This window comes from Suricata suricatta, chromosome 2 (genome assembly GCF_006229205.1).
Source record: "Suricata suricatta isolate VVHF042 chromosome 2, meerkat_22Aug2017_6uvM2_HiC, whole genome shotgun sequence".
NCBI classification, from domain to species: domain Eukaryota; kingdom Metazoa; phylum Chordata; class Mammalia; order Carnivora; family Herpestidae; genus Suricata; species Suricata suricatta.
Window position 1 is genome coordinate 35,547,565 of NC_043701.1, and position 16,771 is coordinate 35,564,335.

Below are 16,771 nucleotides of genomic sequence, written 5' to 3' on the forward strand. Positions count from 1 at the left end.
AATAAGTAATCAATCAATCAATCAATCATTTTTTTTTAAAAACTCCCAACAAACAAAAGTCCAGGACCAGATAGCTTCATAGGTGAATTCTACCAAACACTTAAGGAATAGTTAATACCTATTCTTCTTAAACTATTCCAAAAGACAGAAGAGAAAGACAAACTTTCAAATTCATTCTGTGAGGCCAGCATTATCCTGATACATAAACCAGATAAAGACATTATAAAAAAGAGAACTAAAGTACAATATACCTAATGAACATAGATGCAAAAATCTTCAACAAAATACTAACAAACTGAATCCATTAATACATTTAAAAAAAATCACTCACCAGGATCAAGCAGGAGTTATCCTGGGATGCAAGAGTGGTTCAATATTCACAAATCAATTAACATCACACATCACATCAACACGACAAAGGATAAAAACCATATGATCATCTCAATAGATGCAGAAAAAGCATTTGACAAAGTACAATGCCCATTCATGATAAAAACCTTAACAAAATAGATTGAGAGAGAACATACCTCAACATAATAAAAGCCATCTATGAAAAACACACAGATGACATCATACCAATGGTGAAAAACGGAGAACTTTTCCCTTACAACCAGGAACAAGACAAGGATGTCCACTCTCACTACTTTTATTCAACATAATACTGGAAGTCGTAGCCACAGCAATCAGACAAAGAAAAGAAAGAAAAGGCATTCAAATTGGTAAGGAAGAAGTGAAACTTTCACCATTTGCACATGACCTGACTATATATATAGAAACCAGAAAGACTCCATGAAAAAACTACTAGAACTGATACATTAATTCAGTAAGATCACAGGATACAAAAATCAATGTACATAAATCTGTTGCATTTCTATACACCAATAATGAAGATGCAGAAAGAGAAATTAGGGAAACAGTACCATTTACAATTACACCAAAAATAATAAAATGCCTATGAATAAACTTAACCAAGGAGGTGAAAGACCTGTACTCTGAAAACTGTAAAACTATGATAAAAGAAATAGAACATGACACAAACTAAAAGATACTCCTTGCTCATGGATTAGAAGAACCAATATTGTTAAAATGTTCATACTACCCAAAGCAATCTACAGATTCTAAGCAATCCCTAGCAAAACACCAACAGAATTTTTCCCAGAAGTAGAACAAATAGCTTTAATATTTGTATGGAATCAGAAAAGACCCCAATTACCAAAGCAATCTTGAAAAATAAGAACAAAGCTGGAGGTGCCATACTCCCACATTTCAAGATAAACTACAAAGCTATAGTCATCAAACCAGCAGGGCAGTGACACAAAAAAGAGACACAAAGACCAACAGAACAGAAAAGAAAACCCAGAAATAAACCCACAATTATATGTTCAATTAATCTTCAACAAAGGAGGAATGAATATACAATGGGAAAAAGTCTCTTCAACAAATGGCTCTGGGAAAACTGGACAGATATCTGCAAAAGAATGACACTGGACAACTTTCTTACACCATACACAAAAATAAACTCAAAATTGTTTAAAGACCTAAATGTGATACCTGAAACCATAAGAATCCTAGAATAGAGCACAGTCAGTAATTTCTCTGATATTGGCTATGGCAACATGTTTCTAGATATGTCTCCTGAGGCAAGGAAAACAAAAGCAAAAACAAGCTATTGCGACTACATCAAAATGAAAAGCTTCTGAACAGCAAAGGAAACAACAATCAACAAAACTAAAAGACAGCCTACTGAATGGGAGAAGATATTTGTAAATGATATGTCCAATAAGAGATTAATGTCCAAAATATATAAAGAATGTGTACAACTCAACACCAAAAAACCCCGAATAACCCAACTAAAAATGGACAGAAGACATGAACACACGTGTCTCTAAAGAAGACATACACATAGCTAATAGACACATAAAAAGATGCTCAACATTACTCACCATCAGGAAAATGCAAATCAAAACTACAGTGAGATTCAACCTTATACCTGACAGAATGGTTAAAAACAAAAACACAAGAAACAACAAATGTTGATGAGAATATGGAGCTAAAGGAACACTTTTGTACTGCTGGTGGAATGCAAACTGGTGAAGTCACTGTGAAGAATTAAAAACAGAACTTTCCTACAATCCAGTAATTGTACTGCTAGCTATTTACCCTAATAATACAAAAACACTAATTCAAAAGGATATGTGCAGCCATATGCTTCTTGCAGTATTTATTATAGTCAAATTATGGAAGAAACCCAAGTGCCCGTCAATAGATGAACAGATAAAGAAGATGTGATAGATATATACAGTATATCATAAATCAGCCATAAAAAGGAACAAAATCTTGTCATTTGCAATAACATGGACAGAGATACAGTATAATGCAAGGGGAAATAAGTCAGTCAGAGAAACTCAAATACTATATGATTTCATTCATATGTGAAATTTAAGAAAGAAAAAAATTAACAAAGGAAAAAAGAGAAACAAAAAAAACCACGCTCTGAAATATAGACAACAAATTGATTGTTACCAGAGGGAAGATGGATGGGTGAAATAGGTGAAGGGCTTTAAAAGTACACCTATTGTGATGAGCACCAAGTAAGGTATAGAATTGTATAATCACTATAGTATACACCTGAAGCTAATGGAACAACACCATAAGTTAAACATAAACTTTTTAAAAAGGGAAATAAGGCAAATAAGTACATATAAATTAATATATATATATGTGTATATATATATATATATATATGCCAAATCCAATCTGTAAGAAAAGCACATGATTCAAGGGTCAGAATGGAGGTTTGAGCCTGCTTTTGCCTATTTATTGATCAAGTTAATTTATTAATTGCTAACTTTAACAATTATTTGTACAGAGTTCAATAGTCCAAATTCTATCTCACCATATTCAAATACAACAAATGTCACTGAATCAGAAAAGAATACATCAAAAAATATATACATGAAAAAAATCTTAGAAAATTCTAAAGTATTGTGATATTATTTATTTCAAATACAGCTAATAAAAGTGCAAATATACATATTATGGTGTAAAATGACATCAATTAATGCAAAATCACAAATGCCACTTGTTCCAAAGTACATAATTAGGTATCCTAAAAGAGAAGTATCTTAAAAAATAGAAAATAGGATATTAATTGCTTCACTCAGAATTTGAAGTTACACTGAAGACATAATTAGACTGTTGACATTTTTTAAAGATACAAATGTTAGCCTGGTTCCCTTTTATGATCAAAATGCCAAAATTTTGAGAAGAGAGACATAATCTCTATTTTCCTGATAAATAAAATTGCATGTTGAATTCAAATTAGAGATAGGATATCTTTTTTAATGAATAGACACGTGAATGACTAAAATGTGCTCAAAATTTAGGATTTACACTTTACATGAGAGTGACAGGCTGCTTGCTTCTTTCTTAACAAATTTAAATCAAGTATTACTAGAATACTGTCCAGTACCACAACCACTTGAGGAGAAATACTACCTTCAATAGCAATATTGAGTCTCTAGATGCTGTATATTACTACAGCTCTTTTTGCCCTCAAAGCACTTGTTCACCAATTCCACAGTATAAAATGGATACCTTATCCAGGTCCTCAAAGTCTCCATCAGTCTCAGTCCATGAAAATGCTAATTAGGATTTTATACCCAAAAGAGTTCAAATTACCCTATCTGAAAAAGCTAATATTTTTTCTTACTCAGGAGTTTGAAGAAACTACCACTTGGATCTTTTCTTGCAAAGCTTAAACCAAAAATTGGCCTAAATATCCTCCTTTTCTGTGTCTCTCTGTTAGGCATCATCTTACCTTTGTCTCTCCAAAACTCTGACTCTCCAAAACTTATCACTCAAATAGCAAGGGGAGAGAAAAGAAGTGTGGAAGAGTCTTCTTTCCTACCCAAAATGCCGTAAGAAACTTAATGTTTCTTTCCTCTTGGTCCTCAGTTTGTCTCACTTGGACTCCAAGATGAAGAGAATTTTCTGAAATGGGAAGAACCCATTTCTCAAACATGGTAAAAAATGTTTAAGAAGGTATATTGCCTTAGCCATGAAAAAATTACTCTAAAAAAGACCCACAAAATGTCTATCTTTCACTTCCTAGTGTGTCTCCCAAGATAAAATGATTGCACAGTAAATTAAATATCTTATAGAGCAGGGCTATTAAATTTGTGTGATGTCTACCAAAAAGGATTTTTTGGTTCAAAGTTTATCTGTGGCATTCCCAGAAATAGTTAGAATTAAAGCTGTTTTAAAAAAAAATTTTTAGGCTGTTTTATTTTATGAGAATAAAATGAATGATTTACATATAGGAGGTTGTTAGTTTTTCTATTCCTTAAATCAACAAATATTTTATATTTAACAAGAAAAATAACCAATAATTTAAAAAATAATATTCTCTTGATGTAGTTTTGATTTCTAAATAATTTTTGGATGAGATAATTTCCTATGGGAAAGTGCATGCAACAGAGGTCTAAGTGAGAATCAAAACATTTATAGTAATTTATGCAATTATGACAAGTATATAATACGTTATATACTTTGAAGAAACAATATGAAATTCTATGATGTGGTGATAAAAGAAAAGAAAGGAATTACATTTACAACTCATTCAACCACGGCATCAGAATTATAAATTAAAAAGAAAATCTTTACCATCTCTCTATTTTAACCTATTAGAAATTACAATCTGATTTGTCAAAATACCATTATTATTGACCTTCACTTTAGCATTACCCTATAGCCCAGCAATTGCATTACTAGGTATTTACCCAAAAGATACAAAAATACTGATTTGAAGGGGTTCATGCACCCCAACGTTTACAGCAGCACTATTGAAAACACCCAAATTATGAAAAGAGCCCAAATGTCCATCAAATGACTAATGGATAAAGAAGATTTGGGGGGTGTGTGTGTGTGTGTGTGTGTGTGTGTGTGTGTGTAAAGGAATATTACTAAACAATCAGTAAGAATGAAATCTTGCCATTTGCAACAACATAGATGGGACAAGAGTGTATTATGCTAAGTGAAATAAGTCAGAGAAAAACAAATATTATATGATTTCACTCATATGTGGAATTTAAGAAACAAAACAGATGAACATAGGGAAAGAGAAGGAAAAATAAGACAAAAAATAAGAGAGGAAAGTAAACAATAAGAGCCTCTTAATTAAATACAGAGAAGAAACTGAGGGTTACTGGAGGTGTGTTGGGAGGGAGGATGGGCTAAATGGGTGATAGGCATTAAGGAGGGCGCTTAATGATGTTGGGATCAACACTGTGTATTATATGGAAGTGATGAATCACTAAATTCTACTCCTGAAATAATTATTACACTATATGTTAACTAACTTGGACTTAAATTTTAAAATATATGGGAAATTTTTTTATTTTAATAAACTGCTAAAAAAATAATATAGTCTTGGGGTGCTGTGTGACTCACTAGGTTGAATATCTGACTCTCGATCTTGGCTCAAGTCATGATCTCAAGGTTCGTGGGATCGAACCCCACGTCTGGCTCTACACTGACAGCGTGGAACCTGCTTGGGATTCTCTCTCCCTCTCCCTCTCTCCCTCTCTCCCTCTCTCCCTCTCTCCCTCTATTCCTCTCCCACGCTCTCTCTCTCTCACTCTCTCCAAATAAATAAACAGACTTTAAAAAAAAAGTGCAGGCTCATCTAAGCATTATTAATATTTAATAAAAAGGATGTCTGTACTGTGTTCACCACTGCATCCTATAAACATACTCAGAGCAAAGAAAAGCTATTAAGCCTTTCTTTTATTATTACCAGTGATTTTGGAATTATTTTTTATCTTTTTGCTTCTTGTTTACTAAATTAGATCTTAAAACATGGTACATCTTTACCAATGCAAATATACTGTCCAGTAAATGTATATTTAATGTGAAAACTAGTTCCATTATTTTTAGTTTCCTCAGTTTAAATTCTGCCTTTTTGAGGAACATGCAAGTCCCTTTTAGTATTAATCTGTTTAAAGGATTATCCTCCCCCATGTTTACTAATAAAATCATCTGTAAGCTTCTTCCAGCTTATCTCTTAACTAAAGCTGCATCTACACTAACAAAATTGCTTAACTGAGTTGGCCAGTTGGAATAATTTGGTGTATGTCTTTAGTAACCTAACCAATCAGTTTACAATTTATAGGTAAGGGCTTAAGCAGAAATATGAAGCCTGTGGCTACATATATAAAAAGAAAAAGAGCATGGAGAAAACATGATTTTTACCCAAATAATGCAGTTATAAGGGAAATATGAAGTTATTCAAGTAGAAACCTCTCCTTTTTTTAATTCAAAAGAGACACCTAAAATTATGTTACCATATCTTTAAGAAAATTCCACAAGTATGGAAGATATGGAATTAATGACTCCTAAAGGGAGCTGTTTTCATTCACAATGCTTTTAAATCTAAAACATGATGAGTTAGCAGATGTTAAGACTAAATATACAATGATCAAAGAAACAATATAATGCAATGTCTTTTTAATACCTGCAGTGTGAAACACAAAACATAAAAAACTGTATCATCCATTTTAGAAGTACTTCTTATTGAAAATAGAAAATCAACCTTCTCCAGTTAAAACCTTGAACTTGAGATCAAACTAAATGTTTGAGAAATAAAATATGCTTTAATATTCTATTAGTTTTTTTAACTTTTTAACATTTATTCATTTTTGAGAGACCATGAGATCATGACCTGAGCCGAAGTCGGACATTAACCAACTGAGTGACCCAGATGCCCCAACATTCTATTAAAGTCAAAGCAAAAGGTATATATCAGAAACGGGGGGGAGTGCGCTTTTAGGATTAAATGAACATTTTCAAAGTTTGCACTGAATTAAAACTCAGATATAATATATTCAAAGGAGTTTAGATTTTTCATTTAAATTCATCATATCTGTTTGAATGCAGCCTTACTTCTCTGCATATCTTTTCTTTCTTCCCTGTGAATGAGTTGGTTGCAATGCCACATCCATTCTGATTAGCCAGCATATAAGTAATATGAAAACTGATTTAAAGTTTCTACCACTAGAGATGTCAAAACAGATGTTACTTTCCTACAGCATGACAGCACTGGGCCTGAGATGTCAAACATAATTAAAAATTTTATTTTCAAATGTACTCCACAGTTTATACATACTGAAAGTATGTCTTCCCTTTTGAACTTGTAGAATGCTGTGCTCTGCAAAATGGGAGAGGCTTTATTTTAGTTTAGACTCCATTTGGGAGTGAAATCATTTCATCAATTGGTACCCAGAGGTTTCCTTCAGGATTTGGCATGAAAAGACTGGCATTTCATTAAAATGTGCTGACAACTTAAAGAGTGATTCTAGCAGGACTGATATCTCTCACCCTCCTATCTATGACTATCAAGGTTTTCTCCAAAATTATCCAAATTAGAGAATAAATTAAGGTGTCTCTTTTTTATGATGCTATCACTCATCTCATTCTTTGAAAGAGTAGAGGGTCAGAAGTTGCATGTTACTTAGTTGTATTTATTTATTATTTACAAAGTTTCTCCCAAAGTCTTTCTCTTGGCAACAGAAATAATAAAATGCCTGGGGGCGGGGCGATGAGTCCTTTTGCCTTTTTTATGATATGCACTCAAAACAGATTAAAAATGGGGCGCCTGGGTGGCTTGGTTGTTAAGCGTCCAAATTCGGCTCAGGTCATGATCTCGGCAGTTTGTGGTTGGAGCCCTGCATCAGGCTCTATGCTGAAAGCTCAGAACCTGGAGCCTGCTTCAGATTCTGTCTCCCCCTCTCTCTGCCCCTTCCCAGATCATGCTCTGTCTCTCGCTCTCTCTCAATAATAAATAAGTGTTTTTCAAAAAAGTTGTTTCAAAAACAAAAACAAAAAACAGATTAAAAGTTCAGAATTCACCATATACTTCAGAGAATATCATCATAGATTTGTGCCCATACAAGGAAAATAAAGAATCCCAAGGGCATGGCTGCTCCAAAGAAGGTCCTTTGCCTCCACATCACTAACATGTTATCTAAGGAGCCTTGACCTACCCCCAACCATAGCCAAGTGCCCTATATTCACCTTTGAAGTGTAATTGGTTATTTACATGTATATCTCCTCTACTACAGATTAAGTTTCCTGAGGGCAAGGAAAGTGTCATATTCATGTGTTTCTCAACTACAGAGGATTCAAGATGCCATGTACATGGGTGACTTTCAGTACATGTTTTTAAATCAATTTAGTTTGTGAGTGAGAAACCCAAAAATGGAACATCTGTCTTCTGAAAACCAGAGCAGTGCAGCATAGTACATGAGTAGCAGATTGGGCACTCAGCTGCTTGATTTTGAATCTCAGCCCCACCACTTCCTAGCTATGTCAGTTTGGGTAAGCTATAGCTCATCACTGAGCCTCTGTTTCTCTATATGTAGCATGGTTATTGTGAGGATTAAATGAGATGATACATATATCATCAGAACAGTGACTGGCAACGGATAAGTACTCAATAAATATGAACTACCACTATCACCTTCCTTTAAGATACCTGTAATGTGTTAACTTTTTGAAAGACTCATCGCTGTAACGCTAGTGATTAGCAGTAAGTTACACAAGTGCCCCTGAGATACATGCATAAATATTTGTTAACTTCCACAGATCTCCAGGCAGTTGTAATCATTCTGGATTACAGAGATTTGCTACTGTTTGTAAGGTTTTAGGGAAATTTTCTTCTAGTTCCCTCTCAAAAACTGACCTCAGAAATGTTCATTTGATACTAGCTCCTACAGAACCTCAGCTCCTTCTCTAGACATGCATATGATGTCTCCTCTAAACCTAATTATTACCAGAGAATTTAGGGTGTTTCTTGGTAGTAAACTAGATTCCAACTAGTCTTTTTCCTGATTTTACAGAAATTACCTCTTGGAGTCCACTGTTAAATATGTGTCCTGCAGGTTTCTGATGCTCCTTAGTCTATTAAGAGAGTTTCCTTCTATTCTTAGGTTACTAAGAGTTTTTATTAGAAGTAGACCTTAAACCTTATGCTGTTTGGATGGATCTTTTGGATGGCTATCAAATTAATCATGTCTTCACCTCTTTTTAGAGTGAATTACAGTAGTAGACTTCCTCATATTGAACCCCACGTGCATTCATGACATAAAGGAATCTTTGTACTGGTGTGTATTCCAATATACTACTGTGTTCTATTCGATAATGCCTTAAGATTTTTTCACATTGATATTCCCAAGGGAAATTAGAATTGGAAATAGTTTTCTTTTTTTGGATTATCATAGTCAAATATAAGTACCGATATTGTGATGACTTTTAAAACAGGTCAGAAGGTTTCCTCCTTCCACAATACTTGCAAAAGACTTATTATCTGAGTTATCTCTTATTTGAAGATTTAAAATAAATCACCCATAAAATGATCTCAGTCTATTATTTCTAAAGTATCGTTAGAAAATCTTCATAACCGTCTATGATTATTTATATACTTGCCATTTCTATCTTTTCTTGAACCAATCTTGGTATTTTTATTTTTCCTTATCTTTGTATATTTCATTAACATTGTCAAAGTTATTATACAATTGAAAATTTTATTTCATAAATCTTAACATTTCCTCTTTATTTTTCCTTCTCATTTTCTACATATGTATACTTTTGGTGGGTTTTTTTGTTATTATTTAACACTAATGTTAATTAATCTGGTGTATTGTATATTTGTCATATTCCATTTTTAAGCCAGATATGTGCCTAGTGTATTAATATTATCAATCTTACCTTTTCCTACCTAATTAAAAAAAAACTGCTTCTCTTTTTACTTAATATTTTATCCTACTTTCCTTAGTTTTAATTCATCAATTTCTGCATTTATACTTGACTCTATCCTACTGGTTTCCTCACAGTTTATTTTGTTCTAGGAGCACCTGGGTGGCTCAGTTGGTTAAACATCCGACTTTGGCTCAGGTCGTAACCTCATGGTTTGTGAGTTCAAGCCACTCATCAGGTTCTGCACTGCGCTGACAGCTCAGAGCCTGGAGCCTGCTTCAGATTCTATGTTTCCCTCTCTCTCTGCCCTTGCCTCACTCATTCTCTCTCTCTCTTGCTCGCTCTTTCTCTGGTTCTCTGGCTCTCTTTCTCTCTCTGGCTCTGTCTCTCAATAATAAATAAACATTTAAAAATTTAAAAAAGATTTATGTTTTTTTAACTTCTGAAATTGGATGTTTAATTCATGATTTTCACTCCAGTTTTATATATTGAAGATGTCAAAAGTTATAAATATTCCCTCTAAGTATAGCTTTCTGGAAATCTCATATGTTATGATAAATAGTGCTCTTGTTCTTATTAATTTCTAGATATTCATAATTTATATTTCTTTCACTTACAAGTCATTTGGGGGAAGTTTTTAAAGTTTTATATTTATTTAATTTTCTAAATGTTTGAAATGTTTATTTTCCTAATGTTATTTACTTTTTTAATATTTAAAAAAAACTTTCGTTGTTTATTCCTTTTCTGGCCACAGATTTTTTTTTTATTATGGAGTTCTAATTTTTATTCTACTGTGATCAAAAGACATCATTGCATTCCTTCCAATCTAAAGTATTTATTTAGGTTTTCTTTATGACCTAATGTACAGTTTATTAAGGTTTTCTCTATGACCTAATATATGGTCATTTTTGTAAGTTTTCATAGCCCTTAAAATAGTTGGCTCCCTTTTTTTTAAGTTCATTTAGATTTTGAGAGCGAGCGAGAAAGCAGAGAGGGACAGAGAGGAAGAGACAGAGAATCCCAGCTAGGCTCCATGGTCAACATTGAGCCAATGCAGGTCTCAGTACATGAACAGTGAGATCATGACTTGGGCTGAACTCGAGAGACAGATACAACCTACTGGGCCATCCAGATGCCCCCACACCAGTTGTTTTCTGTTGGAAGGCACTAAATATGGAACATTCTATTAATTAATATTTTATAATAATTGTTCATATCATTGTCTACTTTTTAAATCTTCTTGCTCTGTGGGTTTATATTACTGATATAGCTCTCTACAAACAAGAATGCAATTGTTATCATTATTTAAATAAAAGCTACATAAGATAAAGACGCTTAATGCTAACAAAATGGTGAGAAAAAAAGAAAACAAAAATAGACAATAGCTAATTCTCATCTTTTATAAGAGGGGGGGTCAATATATGCCATTTCATTTCTCAAGCTGTAAAATAAGAATATTTAAATTAATGGAGATAATTACTAGTAGACCCAAAAATATGCTGTAGTATGTATTTTCAAGTTACTGAGACATGACAGAGGACTTGGGAGGGGGCATAAAGGAAAGAGGTATTATATATCAACAGAAAGGAAACAGAACACAGCAAGAAAACCAAAAATAGGATCATACATAAGTAAACACTGATATAAGAAAATTACATACAAATATGTATCACAGAAATTAAGAGAGATAAAAACCACTTTCTAAAAGAAATTGACTCCTAAATTGAAAGAGGTAAAAGAAATAAGTTCCAAACATATACTGTAACCAAATGATATAAAACAATGTAATCCATAGCTTTAGTATAAAAAAGTAGCCAAAGGAAAATCAGAATTACACAAATAAAAACAGAATACAGCAATACCAAAATTGGGAAAAATAAACACAATACACAGAACATTAAACAAAACAGTTATTCTTTTTTTGATGATAGCCAAATCATGGAAAGAGCCTAAATGTCCATCACCTGATGAATGGATCAAGAAGATGCAGTCTATATATATATATATATTGTATATATATTGTATATATATATACATACAATGGAGTATTACAAGACAATGAGAAAAAATGAAATATGGCCATTTGTAGCAAAGTGGATGGACCTCGAGGGTGTCATGTTAAGCGAAATAAGTCAGGCAGAGAAGGATAGATACCATATGTTTACACTCATAGGTCTAACAGGAGAACAGGAGAAACCTAATGGAGGACCATGGAGAGGGGAAGGGGGAAAGAGAGTTGGGAACGGAGAGGGATGCAAAACCTGAGAGACTATTGAATACTGAAAACAAACCACCGAAGGTTGAAGGAAGGGAGGTGGTGGTAATGGAGGAGGGCACCTGTGGAGAAGAGCAATGGGTGTTATATGGAAACTAATTTGACAATAAAGTATTAAAAAAGAAAAGAAAAGAAAAGAAAATTCTTGTTTAGGTAAGTAACTTATAGAGAACACATGGGTGATATATTTTAGCACTCCTTGATATTTAAGTTTATTTTTAGGTTGCCTTCACACATAAATGAAAATATGGCTGATATGAAAAATTAGGGTCACACAGCTTACCCATAGGTTTCCTTATGTATTGCTTGGTATCTAACACTTCCAAGAGAATACTAAATCCCCCTTGACTTATTTTTTCCTCCTAATACTTTTGACTGACATTTATTTTCTGCTTGGATACTGCAACATTATGGCATAATTTTGTTGTTGATTTATATTATATGCCTGGTATATATTACTGCCATTAATTCTTAGAACAACTCTATAATATTTGATGTTTACTGAAACCCATTCAAAGTGATGAACTCCAGTGTTAGTTCTGGGAAGGCAGACTCTATAGTATTTTGATAAATACACCTAAACTGTTGTAATTATACAGCAATCTCTTAGACAAATTCCAAGAAATTTGCTAAAACTCTGCTGCTAATATAAAGATCTTCTTGATATTGAATTTTATCAGTAATATCATTGCTTGTTCATAATAACAAGCTTATATGAATATATAAAGATAAGACTTAGGACATATCATTCAAAAAGCAAGTTTTTATCTACCAATTAATTCTTCTACAAGATTATATTCATTCTTTTAAATACTACGATGTATCCAAACATACAGAAAATTACAGTATAACAAATATCCATATAACCACAATCCAGGATTAACAATATGTTAAAAATTTTACTATCTTTGCCTTAGGTCTGTTTTAATTATTATTAACAAACTAATCATTCCAGACTTTAGGTTCCCTTAATACATCTCCAAGGTCTCATTCTGCTACCTCTCTTCTCAGAGACAACCATCAACCAGTTTATCTGGGTTTCTACATTTTATTGCACATGTTTATATGTATACTAAGTTTGCACTGTCTGATTTTTATTAATATATATTGTCTCATGCTATACTTTGTACAACATTGTTTTTTGAAATCTATCACTTTCGAAACATTTTAACATGATAGAAAACATTAATCTCTCAGTACTTGAAATAAAGGTGGCTTCTCTATTTGTTATGGTCAGGAACTTTATGCATCAGGTCTCATACATATCTCATATCTATTAGATTAAAATGGTAACTGAATTGTTCAAACCTGCATCCTTGAAAACATTTCATCTATGTGGTTTATTAGTTACTAAAAAAGCCAGATGCAAATCTCCTGCTGTAATTATGGATTAGTTGAATTCTATTTATAACTCTGTCCATTTTTGCTTTAAATATTATTTCTACAAATTTATTTCTTGTGATGAGAACTTTTAAGACATACTCTCTTAGCAACTTTCAGATATAGAATACAGTATTGTAAATTATAGTCACCTTGCTATATATTATATCCCCAGGACTTATATATTACATCCCCAGGTGGATCTTTGACCATCTTCACTCTTTATTTAAAATTTAAATATGCTTTAAATATTTTGAGGCAATGATATATACATTTTAATTTTATTGTTTCTTGGTGGAATATTCCTTTTATCTCTATCTTGTATCCCTTTTCATTTTTATTAAAGGTGTTTCATGTTAAATATTTTTTGTTTATTATCAATAAGCATTTACTTGACTAATATTTTCTGGTACATATTTTCCAAAAATGTATTTCACCTTTCTGGGTCATGATACAATGTTTTGTGTTTATTTATAAATGAAATATGTCTACATAGTGATTTTTGACTAATATGAGTCTGTTTTACATATGTGAGTTTACTATGTATATTTTTAGAATGACCCAGATCGCTAGGTCACTTCCCAGTCTGTGAGTAATTTTTCGACTATTTCAAGGACTAGACAACACTTGAATGGTTCTAAGCTTTGTGCAGAAAGCTCCCTACCAGGCACAGGCCTAGATTTCATCTGTCATTTGAGTCCAGGTCGTGGAACCTTAGCAGCAGTAGCACATGTCCAGTCCTAAAACCGTTCAGCTTCAGCTTCCCTCACTTGCAATTGTAGCTTTAAAATATGTATTTCTACTTCTTAAGGCCTTTCCTTGTGCTTTCAAGAACTGACATGTGGGGGCACCTGGGTGGCTCAGTTGGTTAAGCACCTGACTTCAGCTCAGGTCATGATCTCGTGGTTCATGAGCTCGAACCCTGCTGGGCTCTGTGCTGACAGCTGGGAGCCTGGAGCCTGCTTTGGATTCCGTGTCTCCCTCTCTCTGCCCCTCCCCTGCTCTCGCTCGCTCTCTGCCTCTCAAAAAAAATTAAAAAAAAAAAGAACTGACATGTATTTTTGAAAGTTTATGTTAAATTTATGAACATGTGTTTTAGATAGGAGTAGGATTTTCTACATCAGTTTAGAATACCGCATTGACCAGAAATTTGATATACTATTCCTTGTCTTTGAAATTCAGTAACTTCCCTAAATCTTATCTTAATCTTAACTAATCTTCTATTCGTTTTTCCTAAAATATAATTAGCCTTACTGATTTGCTTTAATTTAGTAAATACTAAACTATGACTTTGAATGTTGATTCTATTACCACTAGCTCCATTCTCTACTTAAGCAATTCACATGGTACATGCGGTATTTGTGTGTGTTTGTTTGTTTATTATTAAATTTTCATATGTATCATCTTCTTTCAGGTAACAATCACTTCTTTATTAATGGTAATTCTTTTCACCTTGTCATCAGTAACCTTGGGTTGTGTTTCAGGTAAGAAAAACTCTACTTAAAGGGTATTGAAGTTGTAAACAGAGCGTTCAAAGACCTAAGTCTTGATGATTTTAAGGGGAAATATTGGTGTTACTCTTCTAGCCTTTAAATTTCACCATTGTTTGTCCTACAGAAATCAATGCTTTTAGTGACAAAGCCAATGAATTTCATGATATTAACTGTAAAGTTGTTGCAGTTTCAATAGATTCCCACTTCACCCATCTTGCTTAGATAAACATACAAAAAAGAATGGCAGTTTGGGCCACATGAACATCACACTCTTGTCAGATCTGACTAAACAGATTTCCTGAGATTATAGTGTACTGTTAGAAGGCCCTACTGTTGCTCTGAGACATCTATCTCTTCATAAATGACCCCAGTAGAGTTGACAAGTATTTGAGTGTCAATGATCTCTCAGTGGGCCAAAATGTAGACAAGACCCTTCACTTGGTAAAGGGATTCCAGTTTGTAGAAACCCAATGAAGAAGTCTGACCCACAAACTAGGCTCTGGATTCTCCTTCAATCAAAGCAAATCCAAATGCTTCCAAAGAATACCTTAAGAAGGTAAATCAGTAATCATTCCATGTGTACCTGTAGCTACTCACATCAGAAAGGAACCACAGTTAGAACTCACTTTTAGCATTTGAAAGATGATTATTTATAGAAGACAGAAAGCCAATTATGCTTGTAGTCATAAATAATACTCTAAATGTTTCTGTAACAGTGGCTAAGGCTTTTAAATGCACTCACACACATCAAGAATCCTTTATTAGTAACCTCTGAAGGGCTAGCTAGTTTCTAGAATGCTGGTTTACCTATTTCTTGGATTATGTCTCTAATGGGAAGAGGAAACACTCTTCTTTATTAGCCTGACTGAAGCTTTTATGTACACCAGAGCAGTACAACAAGCACAGAAAGCTTCTGATCAAGGGTCCTGAAAGATATACAAAGGAAGATATATAACTGGCCAATAAACAATAGAAAGATGCTTAAGATCATTACTCACATTCCCTGTGTGGTTAGAGGTCTATGAGGCACATCTCATTGCTGTCATAGTCCAACTTTCATGCTATGTCCACAGGCCTCTCTTCTTAAGGAGAAACCCAAAAGAAGAAAGTCAGTCAAATGAACCACAGCCCTATCACACAGTTGATCTTAGGACCATGTTCCCCCTTCTCCAGTTTCCATTCTAAATTCCGCTCACCCTCAGCTAATACCTTAGTTGACCTAAGTAGTGGTATGCTCCAAACATTCAAAAGATACCATTACAGTAATTAAAAAAAAAAATACAAGCCACAAAATGGGAAATGATGCTCCTAACACATGAAACTGATAAAAAGGCTTGTATCCAGAATATATAAAGAAATTCTAAAAACTAGTTAGAAAAAGATAGACAATCTAATAATAAAATGGGTAACAGACTTTAACCAAATACCTTATTTTTTAAAAGATATCCCAAGGGACAATAAACATATGAAAAAGATCAAATCTTTTAGTCATTAGAGTATTGAAATTAAATCTACTGTGAGATACTACTATCTACATACCAGAATGACCAAAGTGAAAATAAGAGACATTGCCAAGGATTAATAAGGATATGGAGCAACTAGAACTCTCCCATTGCTGGTGGGAGTAAAAATTGATACAGCCCTTTGGTAAACTCTATCCAATATCTACTAATGCTCAAATTAGCAAGTGTACTTCCAGATACATATTCAACAGAAATACATACATGTGTTTCCTAAAATATATCTTAGTGGAAATACTTAAAGTAGCCAAAACTTAGAAACAATCCAAATGTCCATTATAGAATGGACAAATAAATAGCAATGTTTTCACATGTGCTCTCTCAGTTACCTCTTGCTGCATAACAAATTA

The 16,771-nt window shown here is 33.3% G+C and overlaps 1 pseudogene; it reads left to right on the plus strand.

The window, feature by feature from the left end:
* The first annotated feature begins 8,301 nt into the window (after positions 1-8,301).
* LOC115274819 lies at positions 8,302-15,469 on the plus strand (annotated as a pseudogene).
* Positions 15,470-16,771: the final 1,302 nt, after the last annotated feature.